The sequence below is a fragment of the Rana temporaria genome, chromosome 10 (genome assembly GCF_905171775.1).
Source record: "Rana temporaria chromosome 10, aRanTem1.1, whole genome shotgun sequence".
NCBI classification, from domain to species: domain Eukaryota; kingdom Metazoa; phylum Chordata; class Amphibia; order Anura; family Ranidae; genus Rana; species Rana temporaria.
The window spans coordinates 71,432,629-71,452,135 of NC_053498.1; the positions used below are offsets into that span (position 1 = coordinate 71,432,629).

General features: G+C 44.5%; 1 protein-coding gene across 4 annotated transcripts in view; it reads right to left on the bottom strand.

Annotated features, from left to right (window-relative positions):
* The window catches only part of MPZL2 (myelin protein zero like 2), a 32,208-nt gene that overhangs the window by 11,146 nt on the left and 1,555 nt on the right, over positions 1-19,507 (bottom strand). The window lies entirely within an intron of this gene.

Consider the following 19,507-nt stretch of genomic DNA (forward strand, 5'->3'; position numbering starts at 1 on the left):
TAAAAAGGAGGGGCAAGTGATACACAAGGTAATAGCTGTGGGGGATGAGCTGATGGAGAAGGCCAGGATGCACGATGTAGAGTGTAGAGTTCAGGGGTGTGCTACATACTGGGTGCAGGGTTCTGGGGTGTGCTATGTACAGAGTGAAAAGTTCAGGGGTGCACTTTGTATGGAGTGCAGCATTGAGTAGTGCCCTACAGAGTGCAAGGTTTAGGGGTGTGCTATGCAGTGTGCACTTTTCAGCTCTCTTTTGCAGGCTGTCCACATCTCAATTCCACCCCTCCTAGGCTCTGACCCTCTGCACCACTCTCCCCCATCCCCCACCTTTGCACACATCTCCCTCCACAGTCCCCCCCCGAGCTACCTTGTATCTTACCTAGTAAAATAGAGTACCCCTGCTATGGTTTTGTGTGTCCCACTAACTAATAATAATAATATTGTGCAATATGTGTAACAATATCAAATTGAGGCTGCTGCTATCGTGTAAGGTCAGAGACCCCTTAACCGCTTGCCGACGTACATCTGCATGCAGCAGTCGACAGAATGGCAAGGGCAGGCAGATTGGTGTACAGGTATGTCCCTTTAAATTTGCCACCCAGCGGGCATTCCCCTATTCTGCCTAGAGTCACTAATGGCTGTTCCCCGTGATCGGGAACGGTCATCAGTGACGTGTCATGTGTAGCCACGCCCCCTAACAGTAAGAATCACTTCCTAGGGAACACTGCCAGTGTAATTTTCACAGTATCAGTGCATTTTTATAGCACTGATCGCTGTAAAAATGACAATGGTCCCAAAAATGTCCGATATGTCCGCCATAATGTCCCAGTCACGATAAAAATCGCTGATCGCCGCCATTACTAGTAAAAAATGATTAATACAAATGCCATAAAACTATCTCCTATTTTGTAGACGCTATAACTTTTGCGCAAACCGATCAATAAACGCTTATTGCGATTTTTTTTACCAAAAATATGAAGAATACGTATCGGCTTAAACTGAGGAAAAAATAATGTTTTTTTAATATATATTTTTTGGGGATATTATAGCAAAAAGTTAAAAATATCGATTTTTTTTTTAAAAATTGTCGCTCTATTTTTGTTTATAGCGCAAAAAATAACTGCAGAGGTGATCAAATACCACCAAAAGAAAGGTCTATTTGTGAAAAAAAAGAAAAAAAATACGTAAATTTTATTGGGAGCCACGTTGCACGTGCGCAATTGTCAGTTAAAGCGACAAAGTGCCGAATCACAAAGAGTGGCCCAGTTTTTGACCAGCGTAATGGTCCAGGGCTTAAGTGGTTAATAGACAATAAACAAATACCATTAGCTAGATTCAGGTAGGGGCGCATATCTTTAAGGCAGCGTAGCGTATCGTATTTACACTACGCCGCCTTAAGTCAGAGAGGCAAGTACTGTATTCACAAAGCACTTGCCTCCTAACTTACGGCGGCGTAGCGTAAATGGGGCCGGCATAAGCGCGCCTAATTCAAATGAGGATGTTTTATGTTAATGTTTGGTGACCCAACGTGATTGACGTTTTTTTACGAACGGCGCATGCGCCGTCCGTGTACATATCCCAGTGTGCATTGCTCCAAAGTACGCCGCAAGGACGTATTGGTTTTGACGTGAACGTAAATTACGTCCAGCCCCATTCATGGACGACTTACGCAAACAACGTAAAAATTAAAAATTTCGACGCAGGAACGACGGCCATACGCAACATTGACTAATCCAGCTATTTGTTGGAATAACTTTACGCCGGAAAATACCTTACGTAAACGGCATATCTTTACTGCGAAGGGCGCATGTACGTTCGTGAATCGGCGTATCTAGGCATTTACATATTCTACGCCGAACTCAACGGAAGCGCCACCTAGCGACCAGCCTAAATATTGCACTCTAATTAATATACGACGGCGTAGGAGACTTACGCCGCTCGTATCTTAGCCCAATTTAAGCGTATATGGTTTCCAGAATAAGCTTAAATTTACGACGGCGCAGATTCAGAGTTACGTCGGCGTGTCTACGGATACGCCGACGTAACTCTCTCTGAATCTGGCTACATATAAACAGGGAGCAGAGGGCAGGAGCTGGAGGTGGTGGAACCTGAAGTTCCACCACGTTCGGCTGAAAAAAAAAAAACCCCGGGCAAGGGCCACATCAAATTGCCCGAGGGACCCATCACCTGCAACATGCAGCATTGCCATACACACAAATGCTCAATTCAGTAAAAGCATTTGCGGTTATGTGAATGGAGAGAAGTTACAGCACAGGCAGAAAGAAGCTACTGGAAATAATAAAATGGTGTGTGGGGGAATCCGGCTTTCAAACAATAAACCTGCACCCCTCACTTTCCTACCAGACACATGACAATGCAACCCAATGTGGCTGAAAAATTGAAAATTTGGTAGCTTTTATCTCATGTCTTATGTTTATTATTCCAGGTTTATCTTTTATTATGCACTTTATGAAAACCTTTTATGCAAGATCACCAGACTGCAAACCTAAAACAAATTCTTCTCTGTATATCCAAGCACTTTTCAAAACCATGCCATGTTCACCATCTGGCACTCGTATTCTGTGCCAAGGCCGTAGGTGGAACATTACATTCTATTTTCCCCTCGCTCAGGCCACCTCTGTAGACATTTGGGTAAATACAGAACTGGGAGTCAGGAAGTATCAAGATTAAGATTGTTTTAAAAGTCACAAGACTTTGCAGCTAGATCATATAACACTGGGCTACGTTCTCTCTCTGCAAGTTCTACAATGGAGACAATTCTTTTCTTCAAATATTTTTGTTTTTAACACACTAATTTTCCCATGAAAACATTCAATTCACATGCTAAAAATAGTACATGGGTGCGAAAATATTGAACAGCTCACCACTAAAAGCATTTTAATCGTTTTCAAGTCCTGGAGTAACTTGCCCTTGTCAGTCTGGGGGCGAGTCAACCTCCTTAAAATGAAAATCATTCCCAAATTCATCTACCTCTTCCGCCATTCCCCACAATGGGTGCCGAAGTCCTTCTTTAAAAAACTTAACCATATTTTCTCCTCCTTTCTATGGGGTCCCTCACCGCCCAGATACAGACTGTCTACATTGATGAGGCCGAGGACGCAGGGTGGCATGGCATTCCCGGACTGTTACAAATACTTCCTGGCTGCACAGCTGGTGACTGCGGCCTGGTGGTTACTCCCTGACAGAACAAACTCATCCACTGTGCTGGAGGCTACGGTGGTTGGTTCAATAGAAGCCCTCCAATTTCTAATCTACAGGGGCCCTTGTGCCCCTTATTCCCTGACCCCCCCTCCATGCTTACCACCTTGCGGTCTTGGCGAGCGGGACTAGCTATTGAAAAATGCAAACACTCTGAGGTTTTCCCGAATGCCCCAATCTGGCTGAACCCTAACAGAGAAATGCATACACAAAATCGCATAAACGCAGGGCATGCTAAAAAAAACATATACATATTGATGCCATGGTATTTGGCATATCATGGGGTAAAGACAAGTCCTGCACATCATGGGCCACTAGAAGGGCTGGATAGTGTTGGAAAATCTAGAGTAAAACGATATAAAAAACATAAAATCATCTGTTATGAGAATTGCTCTCTCCTTATGAGCCAACTCTTTTTTCCTTTATTGGACAACATTTCTTCTTTAACTACATGTTGACCAAGACTGACTCTTCTGCAAGATAGTGAGACCCGTTTTCCTTGTTCTTGCAACTAATGAATCCCTGTGTCCTGACGAAGCTTAATGTCGAAACGCGGTGACGCACTTGGGCTCACATCATATATTGTATATATAGATTTTCAAACACAATCCAGACCTTCCAGTGGCCCATGCTGTGCGGGACTTGTCTTTACCCCATGATATGCCAAATACCATGGCATCAATATGAATATGTGGTTTTTAGCATGCCCTGCGTTTATGCGATTTTATGTATGCATTTCTCTGTTACTCAGTATGCTGTACATGATCTCACAAGGTATAATAAAATGTTCTTTGCCAAGACTGCTTTTTTTTGTATACATCTCTCATTTAAAGTCCCCAAAACCTCCCTCCCCCTTTTTTTTTGTCAGAACCCAAATAAGCAATACTGGCCCGGATTCAAGTAGATTTGCACATTTTTTACGGAGGCGCAGGGCAACGTTTTTTCCCTGCGCCCCCGCAAATTTACTGCGCTGCCCTTGATTCACGGAGCGGTAGCTACGTAAATTGCGTGGGCGCGCCGGCAAAATGCCTGGCGTAAGCGCGCGCAATTTAAATGATCCCGTAGGGGGCGGGAATCATTTAAATTAGGCGCATGCTCTGTCGGGAATCTTTCCCCGACGTGCAATGCGGCAAATGACGTCACAAGGACTTCATTTGCTTCAAAGTGAACGTGAATGGCGTCCAGCGCCATTCACGATTCACTTACGCAAACTACGTAAATTACAAATTTCGCAACGCGGGAACGACGGGTATACGCAACATTGGCTGCCCCTGCTAATAGCAGGGGCAGCCTTACGCGAAAACCGCCGTACGGAAACGACGTAAATTGCGTACGCAGGGCTCGCGCAATGTTGTGAATCGGCATTAGTATGCAATTTGCATTCTATACACTGAGCACAACGGGAACGCCACCTAGCGGCCATCGCAAGAATGCAGCCTAAGATATGCGGGCATAAGAGCCTTATGCCGCGCATATCTTAGGCTGCAGTCGGCGTAACGAGGTTCCTGAATCAGGAGCATTCGTTACGCCGGGGCAAGTAAGCAATTGGGCTGTGTAACTTATGGTTACACAGGCGCAATTGCTTCTTGAATCCAGGCCACTGTGTTTTATATCCCACACGTTTACTCTACATAGTGATTGGCCTCATTCAAAGTCCTGCCGACCAAACTTTCTCTCTTTCTGTTCGACTTTGGGATGGAGGCCATTTACTTATGGAGTCTTGGACCACATGATTCTCTCTCGCTAATAGGGGGCCGTTTGGAGGCGTCAGAAGACTCATTACAGTTTAAGAAACATAAAACTATATCTTCTTTGTCCTGTTTGTTGGCAAGTCCCTCCAGAAAGTAGCTACATAGTTAGAGAGGTTGAAAAAGGACAAAAGTCCAGCTAGTTCAACCCAAAAAAAAATCCCATATACACAATCCTTCACCCAAAGTTGATCAAGAGGAAGGCAAAAAACCCTAGCAATGCATGATCCAATTTGCTACAGCAGGGGAAAAAATCCTTCCTGTTCCCTCGAGAGGCAATCGGATTTTCCCTGAATCAACTTTACCTATAAAATGTTATTACCCAGTTATATTATGTACATTTAGGAAATAATCCAGGCCTTTTTTTGAAGCAATCTACTGAGCTTGCCAGAACCACCTCTGAAGGGAGTCTATTCCACATTTTCACAGCTCTTACTGTGAAGAAACCTTTCCGTGTTTGGAGATGATATCTCTACCATTGGAGTCCATACGTCTCCTAATACAAGAAAGGACTTTGCTCATTTTGGAAACTACAGCTTGGAATTAATTGCATGCCATTATTGAGCTTATGATCTACCAAAACCCCCAGATCCTTCTCCACTATGGATTCCCCCAGTTGTACTCCAAATTCATCTTTCCAAGCATGTAGATTTTACCTTACACATTAGCCGTGTGTGGGGAACTGTGTCAAATGCTTTTGCAAAATCCAAGTATACCACGTCCATAGTCACCCCTCTGTCCAAGGTTTTACTTACCTCCTCATAAAAATAAATCAGCTTTTGACAACTTCTGTCTTTCAGGAATCCATGCGGTCTGTTGCGTAAAATATTTTTACATTATATAACTCGTTTATGTGGCCTTTTATTAAACTCTCCAGTATCTTCCCAACTATAGAAGTTAAACCAACAGGTCTATAGTTACTTGGCAAAGACTTTGTTCACTTTTTAAATATGGGCACCACATTGGCCCTACTCCAATCCAGTGGTACTATTCCTGTCATTAACGAGTCCCTAAAAATTTGAAACAATGGCTTTAAAATTACAGAGCTCAATTCTTTCAGGATCCGTGGATGGATACCATCTGGTCCAGGTGCTTTATCCACATGTATTCTGTCTAAATATTACTTTTAGCCATTGTGGATTTGGGTCACTACCACCCCCATTATGGACAGGAGCTCCCCCATGCTCCTTTGTATACACAGAGCTGAAGAAAGTATTTAATAAATTAGCCTTCTCTTTTTCCCCAGTCACCCACTCTGGATTATTTGCCTACATGCTCAGACCTGACCTGACCTGACTATAAATATATTTGAATATTTTTTTTGGGCTTGTCCTACTATTTTTTGCAATCTGTTGTTCCTTTTGAATTTTTGCATCCTTGATTTCCTTTTTACATATTCTCTTATATTCTTTGTAGCATTTAAACGATGATAGTGTTCCCTCATTTTTATATTTTTTTAAGTTTCTTTTTTTTTTTATTATTACTTAAAGCCATTTTAACTGAGAAACATAGGCTAAAAATAAAACCTCTTTTGCCCATGGGAATATACTTTGCAGTGAGTTTGCATACAGTCTTTTTGAAGAATTTCCATTTCTGTTCTGTGTCCATCAATGGCAATATTTCCTCCCAGTCCTGGAGAGCAGCCCTCATCCTTTGAAAATTTGCTCTTAAAGTATTTTTTTTTTTTTATCCTTCCCGTATGTGTTTGTTTCTTACAGCTAACATTAAATTAAATCATGTTATGGTCACTGCTACCCAGATGTTCTTTTATATGAATATTGGTAATAAGCTTGGCATGATTTGAGATTATGAGGTCCAGCAGAGCAATATTTCTAGTCGGGGTCTTAATAAGCTGGACCATAAAATTGTCTTGTAATAGGTTCATACATTTTTGCCCAGCAGTGCCATTACTCCAGTCAATTTCCAGGTAGTTAAAATCCCCCATTATTATCACCGTCCCAGCCCTTCCCATCTGTGCATGGAGCCGAGTTGCCACTTCCTCATTAACACCGAGAGGTCTATAACACACTCCAATGATAACCTTCATAATACGCACACCCATGCACAGTTCCACCCATAATGCTCCAGACTCATCACACTCTCCATCAACTAGGTCCTCATCACCCCTCTGCTTTACCCTAACGTTACCCTCCGTTACCCTAAAGAGCATAGCCAGGAATATTAATAGCCCAGTTATAAGAAGAATGAAGCCAAGATTTAGCAATACCAATTAGATCATAATTTTCCTCATGCTTCCAACTCACCTATTTTTGCTTGGCAGACTTCTGACATTGGTGAACAAACACTTTAAAGAGGAGTTCCACCCAAAAATGGAACTTCCTCTTAACCCACTCCTCTCCCCCTTACATGCCACATTTGCCATGTAATTTCTTTTTGGGGGGGGGGGGGCTTCAGGAGAAGGGGACTTCCTGTCCCACTTCCTCCTTCCGCCGAGGGGCTGCAAAGGCGATACGTCATATCGCCTTTTGGCAGCCCCTCCCTGTAGGCGATCGCCTTGGACACGCGACAGGTCCCAGGCGATCGCCTGTCCAATCGAACAGCGCCAGAGCTGCACCGCGCACGCATGCGCAGTGCCGCTCGCGCATGCGCAGTGGGTGCCCAGCCGTGAAGCTGAAAGCTGTCACGGCCGGGTGCCCACAGTGACAATGAAGACACCGGCCGGGGAGGGGGGGAGAGGAGCAGACCCCCGGTCGGCGTATCGCTGGAACGCTGGAGCAGGTAAGTGTCAGTTTATTAAAAGCCAGCAGCTACACTTTTTGTAGCTGCTGACTTTTAATAAACTTAAAAAATGGGTGGAAAACCCCTTCAATTCTTTATTACATTTTGCAAACGTATGTTGCATAATTTCTATTTTAGTACAAATAGTACCATTTCCAATGGTTGTTTGTAACATAGGAACCTTAATATCATCTGCCATAGCCCTCCACCCATCTTTACCCATGCCATCCACCTATAGGGGCTGACCCCTGTCTGCCCTATTATAATCTAATTCACCCTCCCCCACAATCCTAGTTTAAATACTCCTCCAGCACAGTAGACCCCTTTCAATTTAGGTGCAAACCAGATTTAGCCTATAGCTTGCACCCAAATGCCCAGTGCTCTAAAAACCCAAATCCCTCCTTCTTACAACAGGTCTTTAGCCATGCATTCGGCTCTTTAAAGGGGTGGTTCCCCCTAAAACAAATTTCTAACAATACATTCGGAAGACTGCCTACACTGCGGGTAGGCTGGCTTTTTTTTTTTTTTCGTACATACCTCGATCATATCGCATATCGCCGTTTCATCCCTCGGCTTCCGGGTATGAGTCTTGCTGGACCTAGTTGATTGAAGTTCCTCCGACCGGGGAATACTGCGCGTCACGACTTTCCGACAGAAGCCGAACATCATTGCGCAGGCGCCGTATAGAGTCGGCTCTATACGGCGCCTGCACAGCGACGTTCGGCTTCTTTCGGAAAGTCATGACGTCAAGTATGCGTCGGTCGGAGGAACGTCAATCAACTAGGAACGCCCACCGCCACAAGACTCATACCCGGAAGTCGAGGGATGAAACGGCGATATCGAGGTATGTACAAAAAAAAAAAAAAAAAAAAAAAAGCCAGCCTACCCACAGTGTAAGCAGTCTTCCAAATGTATTGTTAGACATTTGTTTTAAGGGGGAACCACCGCTTTAATCTCCCCCTGCCTTTCCTGTAATGCGCATGGCACAGGCAATATTTCAGAGAATATCACCTTGGAGGTCCTTCCTATCAACTTGCAGCTAGTTCTTTAAATTGGTTCTTAAGGAGCCTCCACCTTCCATATATTCTGTCATTGGTTCCAACGTGGACCAAGACAGCTGGGTCATGCCCAGCCCCTCCCAGTAATTTATCAACCCTGTCCACCACATGCCGAACCCTGGGCTGGTCTTCCTTTTCTGCGAGCGCCTACCACTCCCTCCAACTACATTAACCCATCTTCCTACCTGATAATCCTGGCTTACCCCCTCCACCCTCCCCATTAACCCTACTAGCGATTGCACCATTGTTGTATACATGCGGTGCACTGCACAAAACCTTCAATCCTGCTAGCACACATTTTCCCAGTTACAGTAATAATATTACTAACAGGAAATTTCAGATGTTACTTACAGGTTTGATGACCCCTGTTTTTAAATCTAGTTTTTAACTTATCACTTAGTCCAGTTCCACTTGGTCTAAGTTCCAGCAAGCAAAAAGCTGGCAAGCTCAAGGATGAGCAAGCTCAGAAATTAGTTCTACAGAAAGTTATATAGGACCTGAAGCACCTGTAACCAATTAACCACGCCCCTTAAAGTGGTTGTAAACCCTTACAATCCACTTTTTGCTACAGGTAAGCCTATAATAAGAAAAGAAGTGCCGATAATGAGCTTCTATTTGCATCCAAGAGCAGCGGTGATTGGACACTGCTGATCACGCTGAAAAGAGCTCTTTACCTCAATCTGTGATCAGCAGTGTCCTCCGGACACTAATCACACAGCACGCCGCTCGTGATCACAGGAGGCCGTCATATGACGGCCTCCCAGAACTAGCCGGCTGAGCTGTAGCCATCATTCGTGGTCGGCAAGTGGTTAAAAAGACAAGAGGCACTCAAAGGATTCAGGTGTACTATTCAAAGAAGCAGTGTACAAAGTTTCGGTGGGGCAGAGTGGAGAAAGGTGGGCTGTGTCAAACCGAAACATTGGACATCTGAAAGAGAAGTTAGGGCTCATTTACACTTGCTTCAACACACATTAACCACTTAGGGGCGGTCGTTATACGTCAGTACTTTGACGTAGAATACCAGGGTTATGGCAGCAGATATACTGGGGTTATGCCAGCTTATTTGAAACGGTGGGCAGTCTTCTTTCAGATAAAAGTGGTCTCCGCAGGGGATTCGCCACAAGATCACTTTTATCGGTGGCGGGAGAGGTACCCCCCTTCCCGCTACGCTTCAGTCGTCTCCGCTGCTTACCGGAGCCGCCGGTAGCGGTGAAGACGATCCGATTCTTTCCCCTCAGTAGCATTGAGGCGCGTGAGGGAAAGATGACTCCCACTCGGCTCCATAACATTGGATGATGGAAGCGACATCAACCGCCACTTCCGCCCAATGGTCTTAAAAGGGAAAATCTTTTCTGGGGGGGGGGGGGGGGGGGAAGTCATTTTTTTATTTTATTGCTTTTAAGTGTAAATGTGAGATCTGAGGTCTTTTTGACCCCAGGTCTTCCATTGAAGAAGTCGTGTCATGCTTTTTTTTCTATTACAGGGGATTTGTAATAGGAATAAGAAGTGACCCAAATTTTTTTTTTTTTTTTAAAAGGACAGGAAAAAAAAATGTAATAAAAAGAAATAAAAAAATAAAAAAAAAAAAAAAAAAAAGTATAGCGCCCTGTCCGATGTTCAACCCACATGTGAGGCATCCCCACGATCGTTAGAGCGAGAGCAATAATTCTAGTCAAAGACCTTCCCTGTAACTCAAAACTGATAACCTGTAGACATTCTTAAACGCCTCCTATGGAGATTTTTAAGGGTAAAAGTTTATCGCCATTTCACGAGCAATTTAGAAACATGACATGTTGGGTATCAATTTACTCAGCAAGCATAACGTTAATCTTTCACAATATAATACAAAAAAAAAAAAAAAGGGACTGCTGCTAAATATGGTGTGACATAAGCTATTGAAACGACCAGCATTTTATTCTCTGGCGTGTCTGAAAAAAATATATAATGTTTGGAGGTTCCAAGTAATTTTCTAGCAAAAAAAAAACTATTTTAAACAACAAGTTTGAAATATAGACTTGGTCCTTGAGTGGTTAACCACTTGCTTACTGGGCACTTAACCCCCCTCCTGCCCAGACCAATTTTCAGCTTTCAGCGCTCTCACTCTTTGAACGACAATTGCGCAGTCATACAACTCTGTACTCAAATGACATTTTTATATTTTTTCCCCCCACAAATAGAGCTTTCTGTTGGTGGTATTGTGATGGAATTACTAAAATGAATATTTTGGGTTATGATTAGAACCACTGAAATGTTGTTTTTCTTTTCTTATATTTTTCTATTTCTTTTATATTCTTATATTGTCTTTATCTATTAAAGATAAGTATACATATGTATGGGTATATGTTACAATGCTGTTAGTTTCCTTAAAAGACATTATAGAGTTAAGTCTCGGCCCAGGAAATTAGGAGTGAAAACAGATGTCTTCAAACCCCTCCTAAACAGCTGTCATCCCTCCTCCTTCTTCACTCCAAAGTCCCCTCCACCGAAGAAACAAAGATGGCCCCCAAAGACTTTTGAAACGTGTGCAGTATGCCAAGAACAGACGTCATAAGGGACTATATATGGACTAAGCCAATCAAATGTGTTCATGTGAATGATGTCATGTTATGTTTAAAAAGCCAATAAATGGGTTTGGCCTTGCTCTCTACGGCTGGACACAGAAGGTAGCGAGCAGTTTGTTCCTCAGCTCTCTGCATGCTTTCATGATTTGGGTCAAACGGCAGAATGGGTTAAGCCCTGAGGTTGTGTCAGGGGTCAATCCTTATCAGTATTTGATCACCTCTGTGGTTTTAATTTTTTGTTAATTTTTTTTTAAAGACCGAATAAAAATAAATAAATACAAAACTGTTTTATTTTTTGTTATAAGATTTTGCAAACAGGTAATTTTTCTCCTTCATTGATGTACGCTAATGAGGCTGCACTGATGGGCACAGATAGGGTGGCACTGGTGGGCCCTGAGAGGCAGCACTGGTAGGCCCTGAGAGGCAGCACTGAGAGTTTTTTTTTTTTATGAAGAGATCGGAGGTCTACAAGACCCCAAACCCCTCCACTGCACTTGAAAGTATTTAGAACGTCAAGATCGGCATTTTTGAATACTTTAATTTTTAAAACTAGCTCCTTTTAAGATGGCAGTAATCTGGGAAGTGATGTCATGGCATTGCTTCCTGTTAACTAGATCCAAGACCCGAACAAACCTTTTGTTCGGGTCTTCGGCCAGCCGGCAGACATCCCGGCTGGTTGCTCGGGCAGTATTCAAAAACACCGATCTTGATGTTCTGAATAATTTCAAGTGCAGTGGAGGGGTTTGAGGTCTTATAGACGTCCGATCTCTTCATAAAAAAAAAAAAAAAAAAAAAAAAAAAAAAAGAAGAGGGAGTACCTGCCTTTTACTGTCACAAGGGATGTTTACATTCCTTTTGACAGCACTAACCGTAATATTTTTTTTTTTTTTTTTTTAAAGAACAGTGTAAAAAATGATTTATTAAATGTCCAAAATATCAGCAAATAATAGCAGCTATCAGCAGGAGAGATGGCTGAAATATTGGTATCATATCGGCACCTGAAAAAAAAAGAACATTGTTCAATCTGTAGTGTGCATGTTGATTTCTGATTTGTTTTAAATAGGCCCAGTAGAACCCCAGCTCAGTAGTACCCCCCTCAGCAGATCCCCAGCTCATTGGTATTCTCGTTAAGCAGATCCTCACCTTGTTAGTACCCCCAGCTCTGCCGATTCCCCGCTCAGTAGTAACCCCCAGCTCTGCCAATTCCCCGCTCAGTAGTAACCCCCAGCTCTGCCGATTGCCCACTCAGTAGTAACCCCCAGCTCTGCCGATTCCCCGCTCAGTAGTAACCCCCAGCTCTGCCGATTCCCCGCTCAGTAGTAACCCCCAGCTCTGCCGATTGCCCACTCAGTAGTAACCCCCAGCTCTGCCGATTCCCCACTCAGTAGTAACCCCCAGCTCTGCCGATTCCCCGCTCAGTAGTAACCCCCAGCTCTGCCGATTCCCCACTCAGTAGTAACCCCCAACTCTGCCGATTCCCCACTCAGTAGTAACCCCCAACTCTGCCGATTCCCCACTCAGTATTGACCCTCAGCTTTGCTAATTCTCCGCTCGGTAGTACCCCCAGCTCTGCCGATCCCCCAGTCTGTAGAAACCCACAGCTCTGCCAATCCCCCACTCGGTAGTGATAGCTTTGCTTAATCTTCATCGCTCAGTCCTCTCTCTCCGGTCCTTGCTCACCTTCTGCTATAGCATTCCCATGTGTGCCATCTGCTAGATCATTCGCTCCAGTCCGGACCCCGCTCACCTTCCTGCTGCTCCACACTGCACACCAAATGTGACATCTGCAGCAGACACTTCCAGAATATATACACATGAACCGGAAGTGACTGCCGATTTGTTTCTGGTTCTCTTGTTGGTCTCCCAATGCATACTAGGATATGCAATACCTCTAAAACAAAGCAAAGCCAAAGCTGAATAAAAGCCTCTCAAAAGCTACAGATGCTGTAAGCGAGCCTTGTTATATAGACTTCTATGGAGGCTTTAAATACACTTTGAACCACCATAAAAGCGACATGGGGTAAAATTTTTGAAGCAAAGCAAACCAAACATAACGTGTGAACAGGACTGTAAGCTAACCATGTTTTTTTGTGACAGGGACTATGATTGGCATTCAGAGTGCTTTATAAAAGGTGTGTCCAATGCCACATTTTGAAGCAAGTGTAAACAAGCCCTTTGGGTTTCTGAAAAAAAAATAAAAATACAAATTATACTCATCTAAAAGAATGTAGCATGGATCTGTCCCCCACCCCCACCGCTTCTAAAGAGAGAACTGAGTGATCAAAGACTGGTGAACTCTGTTATCGATCCTCAGTGAGCAGAGATCCTATGACTGTCAGTCACCGACTCTGCTCTGCCTCTGCCCCCTCCAGTGCTCACTGGAAGACTGTTGAGGAGCGGAAGGGCCGTCTCAACCTCCCAGCGGCTCGCTGAGAGGCTGATCGGGATGCCAGTCCAGGCATCTGGGTGGATTCCGACTGTAAAGTTGGGATATTTCTCGAGCCTAGACTGGCTGAGCGACATTAGCTGACAGTGGCCTTTGGCTTGCTGTCAGCTGAAAAAGGGTCACAGGAATGCAGTGCAAACTGCACTCCTGTGACCTATGGGAGAAGTACAGCCTAAAAAGCTTTGGCCATACGCTGATAAATTCTCTTGTGAACGTTTGCACAAAAAGTTAATTTGTCAGAACTATTGATAAAACCATCAGCGGCTATACAAATTTTATATGAAAATCCAGATTTGATTGCTAGGACAAGGTTGCAAATTTTATTTGATTTTGGAATGGAATGAGCCGATTATGGATTAAGATTTTGCTTATCACTGCAGTGGAAAAACGATTGTTGATTTGATCACACTAACCACTGAAAAATCAAACTAAGGTTTAAAAAACAACTGTTTTCTAACAAAAGTCTGCCAGTGTATGACTAATTTTAGTAAAGCTGTCTTGATTGATACATTGTGACTCAGATGTTGTTGGATCCAAGCCGAAACCCACGTGAGCGAGCCTGCCATGAAGCTGTCACTTGTGCTGGGCCAATTATCTGCAACTGAGGCAGCAGAAAGTAAACAGCCTCTTGTATATATGCGTCTGCGGGGGGGGGGGGGGGGGATACCCCAGGCTGCAGATGATTGGCCAGGTAAAGGTGACAGCTTCCTGGTGGGTTCCCTCATGGTTCAGACTAGGATCCGAATGATCCCGAGCTCAACCCCACTGTTTAACCAAGATGAGCTTGGGCATTTGCTCAACCTCATCTCTATCCAAATTTCTACTCTGCTATTTTCTGGTCCAACCAGCTGGGTCATTCCCCATCTTACAGAACACATAAGCAAAGGGGCAGGATGCTGGCAACATATGTGCCCTTGTATCGACTCATACCCATCTTTAGTCAATCGGTTCGCACCAGAACCTTCGAACGGACCGAACGTTCGCGCGAACATTTAGAACCCCATTGACGTCTATGGGACTCGAACATTCGAATTCAAAAGTGCTCATTTTAAATCCTAATATGCAAGTTATTGTTGTAAAACGTCTTTGAGAACCCGGGTCTTGCCCCAGGGAACATGTATCAAATGGATTTTTTTTTTTTTTTTAAATGGTGTTTTTTTCAGGAGCAGTGATTTTGATGATCCTTAACCACTTCCCGCCCGGTCCATAGGGGATTTACGTCCAGGAAGTGATTTTGAAATCCTGACTGGACGTCCTGCAGGATTTCATGCCGCGCGCGCCCGTGGGGGCGCGCAGCGCGGCGATCGGTGATGCAGGGTGTCAGTCTGACACCCTGCATCTCCGATCTCGGTAAAGAGCCTCTGCATACCAGCGCCGCCTATCAGTGCCACCTCATCTGTGCCCATCAGTACTACCTCATCGATGTCCATCAGTGCCATCTCATCGGTGCCCATCAGTGCCGCCATATCAGTGCCCATAATTGAAAGAGAAAACGTACTTATTTACCAAAAAATTAACAGAAAAAAATAAAAAAACTTAATTTTTTTTTCTAAATTTTCAGTCTTTTTTTAGTTGTTGCGCAAAAAAAAAAAAAAAATAATAAAATAAAAAAAAAAAAAAAATCGCAGAGGTGATCAAATACCACCAAAAAAAAAAAAAGCTCTATTTGTGGGGAAAAAAGGACGCCAATTTTGTTTGGGTACAGTGTAGCATGACGGCGCAATTGCCATTCAAAGTGCGACAGTGCTGAAAGCTGAAAATTGGCTTGGGCAGGAAGGTTTTTTCAGAGGAAGTGGTTAAATAAAAAAAAAAAAAAAAAAGGACTCCTGAAAAAACAACCGTTTTTAAAACTTTTTTCCATTGATACATGTTTCGGGTTCTCAAAGACGTTTTCACAGGCATACTATAGACACCCAGCAGGTACAATATTTAAAGGAATTTTTCATTTTTATTATTTTTTTTTTATTTAAGCATCATTAAAATCACTGCTCCTGAATCTTTAGGTGCAAACTACAGAGCACACGGCCAGTACACACCAAGTAGCTTTAGGTGCAAACTACAGAGGTTTATGGCTCTCCGTTTTTTGCAAGCTGTGATTGGCCAAGCATGCGGTTCATAGTGCATGCTTGGCCATTCATCAGCCAGTGATGCCGCATTGAATTATGGTCTGTGAAACGTAACTCGAATTTGGCACGAATGACCCGTTTTGTTCGTATTTCGACGAACGATCGAACATACGATGTCCGAGTCGAACATGACTCGAATACGAAGCTCATCCCTAATCACCAGCATCTCGTCCCTTTGTTTGTGTATGCTACAGAGTAGGGAATGTCCCAGCCCAAATCTGATTGGACTAGAAAATAGTGCAAAGTGGAAATTCGGATAGAGATGAGTTGGGGGGGGGGGGACCCCAAGCACATCTCTATTCTTCAAGTGTTGGTTATTCTTTTCTTTTTAAGAAACGTGTAAATATATATATATACACATACATATACACACACACACACACACACACATACGGCAGTTTATTAGGCACACCAGTTCAATGGCTCGGTAACACAAATTGTTAATCAGCCAATCACATGGCAGTAACTCAATACATTGAGGCATCTAGACGTGGTAGAGACGACTTGCTGAAATTCAAACTGAGCAACAGAATGGGAAAGAAAGGATTTAAGTGACTTTGAACTTGGCATGGTTGTTAGACCAGCCCGTCTGCCTCTGAGTATTTCAAAAACTGCTGATCTACTGGAATTTTCACGCACAACCATCTCTAGGGTTTACAGAGAATGGTCCGAAAGAGAGAAAATATCCAGTGAGCGGAAGTTGTGTGGAAAAAAAATGCCTTGCTGATGTCAGAGGAGAATGGGCAGACTAGTTCGAGATGATAGAAAGGCAACAGCAACTCAAATAACCACTTGTTACAACCAAGCTATGCAGAATACCATCTCTGAATGCACAACACATCGAACCTTGAAGCAGATGGGCTACAGCAGCAGAAGACCACACCGGGTGGCAGTCCTGTCAGATAAGAAAATGAAACAAGGCTACAATTCGCTCACCAAAATTGGACAATAGAAGATTGGAAAAACGTTGCCTGGTCTAAAGAGACTTGATTTTAGCTGCGACATTCAGATGGTGGGGTCAGAATTTGGCATAACCAACATGAAAACATGGAGCCATCCTGCCTTGTATCAACGGTTCAGGCTGGTGGTGTAATGGTGTAGGGGGTATTTTCTTGGCACACTTTGGGCCCCTTAGTACGAACTGAGCATCGTTTAAATGCCACGGCCTACCTGAGTATTGTTGCTGACCATGTCCATCTCTTTAGGACTACAGTGTTCCCATCTTCTGATGGCTCCTTCCAGCAGCATAATGCACCATGTCACAAAGCTCCAATCATCTCACCACTGGTTTCTAGAACATGACAATGAGGTCACTGTACTCCAATGGCCTCCAGATCCCAATCCAATAGAGCAGTGGTACTCAACTTCAGTCATCAAGTACCCAATAGGCCATGTTTTCAGAATTTCCTTTACTTTGCACATGGGCTTTAAATCAATATCAATGACAGCTTTTTCCATCTAAGGAAAGTTCCCAAAACATAGCCCGTTGGGGGTACTTGAAGACCAAGGTTGAGAACCACTGCAATAGATCATCTTTGGGATGTGGTGGGATGGGAGATTCACATCATGGATGTGCAGCCAGCAAATCTGCAGCAACTGCGTGATGTTATCATGTCACTATGGACCAAAATCCCTAAAGAATGTTCCAACACCTTGTTAATCTGTGCCATGAAGAATTAAGGCAGTTCTGAAGGGAAAAGGGGGTCCAACCCCGGACTAGCAGGGTGTATCTAATAAAGTGGCTGGTAATATATTATAATATATATATATATATATATATATATATATATATATATATATATATATATATATATATATATATATATATATATATATATATATATATATATATATATATATATATATATATAGTTGGTTCCACCCCAGACCGACAGGTGGCAGCAGTAAAGTAAGGGTAGTGTGTATATTTCTCCTCGGCAGCCAATCAGGAAGGTTGATCGCCTCGCTGTGCATGCTGGGGAGGGGTATTTAGGGGGCAGACGCCATTGGTTCGGGGTCGTCTTTGCCGCTAGATAGACTATTCTATCTGAATTTAGCCCCCTGTCTATGGGAAGGTGTTTTGTTGATGCTTGGTATGGTACCTTCCATGCCAGCAGCATATCCATGATTGCCATCAGCAGGCAGGGTCTGTTCTCGTTTTGGATGGGGACAGTGCTCCTTCCAGAGGATCTGTTTGCTGTGAGATGGCGTGGTCCCTGGCCACCTGCACCTTCAGTTGTCCTCATTTTCTGCCCCCAGTCAGCCTGTCCTGGGGAAGTGAGAGCACTGGGTGGGAGCTGGAGAGAAGGGGGAGCAGAGAGCACTGGGTTGGGGCAAAGAGCAGGGGGGGGAGATCACAGGGGTGGAGAGCGCTGGGGGGGGGGGGGGCTTGAGCCAAAAAGAACAGGGTTGGAGAGCACCAAGGGGGCTAAGAGTGTGGGGATAAACAGCACTGGGGGGGGGATCTTGAGAGCACTGGGGGGGGGGCAGAAAGAACAGGGGTGGAGAGCACTGGGGCTGGAGAGAACTGGGGGGTACAAAGAGCAGGGGTGAGTGGAGAGCATTGGGGAGTGTGGAGAGCAATAGGGGAGCTTGAGAGCACCAGTGGGGGCCAGAAAAAACAGGGGTGGAAAGTACGGGGGTCTGGAGCGCACTATAGGGGGTGGCGGAGAGCATTGGCGGGGTTGGAGAGCACATGGGTGGGGGCAAAATGCAGGGGGGAGTGGAGAGTACAGGGGTGGGGAGCGAAGAGTGCTGGGGGGGAGCTTGAGACAAAAAGAACAGGGGTGGAGAGCACTGGGGAGGCTGGAGAGTGATGGGTGGAGCTTGAGAGCACCGGGGGGGGGCAGAAAGAACAGGGGTTGAGAGCACTGGGGGGGGGGGGGAGACAGGAGTGGAGAGCACTGGGATGGTGGCTGGAGAAGGATGGGGTGAGCAGTAGAGCAGGGGGGGCAGAAAGAAGAGGGATGGAGAGAGGCTAGAGAGTGTGGTGGGGGAGGAGAGGCAGGGGGCTGCATATACAGGAATTGAGCTTTCTATATTCCTCCATACAGGCGCTGAATGCTTGATTCTCCTCCTCTCCCTCCTGCAAGCATTCAGCGCCTGTATGGAGGAATATAGAAAGCTCAATTCCTGTATATGCAGCCCCCTGACGAATCCGATCCTCCTATTAGGCACATAGGGCGGGCATCTCCTGTGTATCATAACTGTGTCTGTGTTCGGCGATGACGCTGTAATACGGTCCCGCCCCCCTAGACCGGCTTGTGTGATAGGCTAAACACTTATTCTATCTATCACATGAGACGGTCTAGGGGGGCGGGGCTGTGTTACAGCGTCATCGCTGAACACAGACCAAGCTCCGTGATGATACACAGGAGAGAGGGGACAGGGAGCGCTTCAGCCACGGCCGCAACTGAAAGCGGCCACAAGACAGGCAGCCTACCGGGAAATCTCCCGATAGGCCAGTCCAGCCCTGCTTCTCACCTACTACTACTTTTACCCCGTTGGGTAATAAAGCACAGAAAAAGATATCTACAGTGTGGACATTGACTTTATTACAGCTCTCATCCAGTACCCTAGACGGCGGAGAATTAGAGGTAACGTGCCACCCAAA